This window comes from Pollicipes pollicipes, unplaced genomic scaffold (assembly GCF_011947565.3).
Source record: "Pollicipes pollicipes isolate AB1234 unplaced genomic scaffold, Ppol_2.1 Scaffold_6138;HRSCAF=7277_pilon_pilon_pilon, whole genome shotgun sequence".
Lineage (NCBI taxonomy): Eukaryota > Metazoa > Arthropoda > Thecostraca > Pollicipedomorpha > Pollicipedidae > Pollicipes > Pollicipes pollicipes.
The window spans coordinates 4,419,275-4,423,067 of record NW_023596818.1 but is presented as its reverse complement, the minus strand read 5'-3'; positions in this window follow the sequence as shown (position 1 = coordinate 4,423,067).

The following is a 3,793-nucleotide window of genomic DNA, read 5'->3' as shown; positions in this document are numbered from 1 at the left end:
GGGTGCTATCGAGTTCCCGGTCTTTTGAGCCCGTTTTTTGACCTTGAAGGGTGACTTTGATGTTTCAGGACTTTGGACGGACGCCAGCTCTTGTATTTGTGAATATTTTGATGCCTATATTTTTCAAATCGGCCTGTAGTTTTGGGTGATATCGAGTCCGCTTTCCTTTGAGTCCGCGTTTGACCTTGAAGGATGACATTAACATGTCAGGACTTTTCGACGGACGACAGTTCTTTCTGTGGTGAAGATCCTGACATCTACAAGTTGAAAATCAACCGGGAACTTTTGGGTGATATCGAGTTCCCCGTAGTTGAGCCCGCGTTTGACCTTGAAGGGTGGCCTTAACGTGTCAGGGCTTTTTGACGGACGCTTGTGAATATATGACAGACGCTTTTGCGTTTGTGATTATTTTGATGCTTATAGTTTTCAAATCAACCGGAAATTTTTGAGTGATATGGAGTTCCCCGTCCTTTAAGTCCGTGTTTGACCTTGAAGGGTAGCCCTGAAAGGTAAGGGGTTTGCTACGGACGCCACTTCTTTCAGTGGCAAATATTTGAACATCTGCAAGTTGCAAAATCGGCTGGTAATTTTTGGGTGACATCGAATTCCCCGTCCTTTGAGCCCGCGTTTGATCTTGAAGGATGACCTTGAGGCGTCAGGGTTTTTTGGCAGGCGCCTAGCTCTCGCGCCTATGAATGGTTTGATGCTGACAGTTTTTAAAACGGCCAGTAATTTTTGGATGATATAGAGTTCTCATCCGTTGAGTCCGCGTTTGACCTTGAAGGATGGCCTTGAGCGGTCAGTACTTTTTAAGAGACGCTAGTTTCTCTGTGATGAATATTCGGACGTTTGTAAGTTGAAAGCCAGCCGGTAATTTTTAGATGATATCGAATTCCCGTCCTTTGAGTTCGCATTTGACCTTGAACGATGAACTTGAGAGCTCAGGACTTTTTTACGGACGCTACTTCTTTCTGTGGTGAATATTCTGACATTTGCAAGTTGAAAATCGGCCGGTAATTTTTGGATAATATCGGGGTCCCCGTCCTTTGACCTAGCTTTTGACCTTGAAGGTCACCTGAGCCTGCAAAATAAGGATCATTTTTGGTGTTCTCATGTCACATTTGACCCTACGACCTTTTTTGAGAGAGATCGTAACTCGTCGCTGAATAAATCGCTGAATAAATAGCTAACTTCAAGGACATTTCAAAATATGGGTCGTAATGCCCGAAATCATGTTATTGGGTACCTCTTTGATGGAAGGTCCCGACGGGACGGGAAGTTGTGGAGCTCTTCATTTTGATGCACTTGGACAATGAAGATAATATGGTCCTTGGAATGGCCCGTTTGGATTTTGTACCTGCTTAAATAAAGGCTATGATGCCCGACATTGCTGACTATTAATGACAAGCTTTTGGGATCCCTTTTAGGTAACCCCTGGAATGGGGCGTCTCTGAAAAATAAAGCTAATGACTTCCTGAAGTAAAAGAAAAATGTTCATTCCACTTTCGCTGAACGTCGAAAAACGGATGGATCAAGAATTTCGTTGCGGTGAAGTACATCGAAGCCTCACTTGAACGTAAAGTTTATGGAGCCTGGAAATAAAGGTTTAGGTGCACCTTGCTTTGAAAACTGTTCCAGGACTTCGTGCAGGGTGGGACGCACAACATTCTTATGCCTTTTGTGAATGAATGTTTGCGGCCCTTTGTGGCACCCTCTGGAATTCAGCGGGTCTTGAAAATGAAGGTTATGGTATTGGAAATCTTTTAGTGCTCTTTTGCGAACGAGGCCGATCCATTATTTTGCAAAAACGGGCAAGGCATGCATATAGTGACGCCTTGAAATTTGGTGCATTCCGAAAATGAAGATTTGGGTCCCTTTGCAGTGTCTCTGGAATTTAGTGCCTCTTGGAAACAAGGCCTATAGGGTTTCAAAATGAAGTTTTGGGGTGGTCCAAGGGGGTGGTTCATGGGTGGCCCAATGGTTGGGTGGCATGGTCCCATGCCTTCCCCCACCCACTCTCAGGGTACATCCCTGTCTGCACATCCCTGTCTGCATTATTCGATTGGAAGCAGGATGAGCCCACCCATTTAGACAGTTCTGAAGCGTCGCCTTCACGCCATTCACATCCTATGCAACGTGTATCATCAGAGGCTTGACTGCACTCACCTTACATCACTGTTCAGTCTGGTTACACCCGTCCCGGCGTTCTCGGCATATCGGCCTTTTCCATGAGCCATTTGCTAGGGTCAGCACTGTTAAAAATAGATTTGTCGCACGACTACCGGCTGTCTGCAGTCAATGTTTGCGCCATTCTCCCTCAACTGACTTCTTTCATCAAACGAGATCATTCCGATCTGATTTGTTTAGGTTCGCCAGCACACGTGACATATTCTCTTGATGACTTCATGTGCGGCTGTGTGCGATGTGTAGGTGTGTGTGTGTTTGGTTAGGTTTTTTGTTCGTGTGTGCATCGCATATCTCCTGTCCTTAGAACTGGACTGCTTCCGCCATTGGGCTTTTGCCTGTGGGATGCTTATGCCCTAAATATACAAATAAACAAAATTCATTACGCCATTACTATTCCAGTTCCACCGCCAAGCCCCAGCACCAGTTCGCGGCATAGTAAATGTCCATTCGTTCCTGTTTTCACTAAAACAATCGTACAAGTAAATCACATGAAAGGAGTACGTTCTAAACGTACCAACTGATATCCTGAAGCGTGCGGTAGTACTCCTTTTAGACAAGTCAACCTTTCCGTCCGCCCGTTAGACGGCGCCAAGCGTCAGGCTCAGGGCCGCCACCGCGTGCCCACGAAGCTGCATCGTCGGTCACCGTTTCTAGTTTGTTTCAGAGACTTGCGAGTGTGCATGTTCAAAACTGCGCTATGTACTTTTTGACTGCTCGATTCTAAATGAAGGTTGAATGGGTCGCGACGAACATGGGTTGGCGATGTTAAATGTTGCCTATGTTGGCTGTGGTACACCTCCCATCAGTCGGGAGAGTGACACTCAGGGGACCGGTGCACCTCCCACCAGGACTGCAGTCGGGAGGGATGGCGTGCAGGTGACCGGTGCACCTTCCACAAGGACTGCCGTCTTGGGTAGATTAAGATGGAAGACATGTCACGGGACTGGCCTCAAAGTTCATGGTCAAATCCCGCACATTCTATGACAGCTAAGTGAGCGTTCCTTATACCACAAATGCAGAGAGCGGCGCTTTCATCCTCTAATCCCCAGGCGTCTGAGCGTGCACGTCCTAAAATGTCCCTTCTTGCCACGAGAACGGTTCTTCGGAACACCGAGTGAGGCCTGCCGCAGTTGTCACACGTTCTCGATTTCACAACGCATCGCGTTCGTGAATTCGTCGTAGAAACGTGACACAAACATTGAGCTCCCGTTTACAGTTGACGAGCTAAGCCAACAGGTGAGTGCTACCTTAATATCGAGTAGCTAGTCACCTCAGGGCAGCATGGACTCGTAATCCTATGTTAAAGAATGTGCATGCTAGTTCGATCAACTGCCGAGGCCCAGCGTGTTGAGCTGGGAGCAGGGTTTGCCAAGCATACGTTGAATATGAAATAGTTGTTGGTAGCTGCCGCCTGCGATGCAAAACGGCGTATGTACCGCAATGCTCCCCCTGCCGCTGGCACGGCCGGCAGCTGTTCGGCGCTGGTACGGGAAAGGGAACGGGCACCACGGCGTGTGTACAACTGTCCAGCGACACGCGCCACTTCAAGCATCTGCTGCAGTGCACCTCCCAGCTGGACGGGGTGCCGCTGCTACAGGACCCGCAG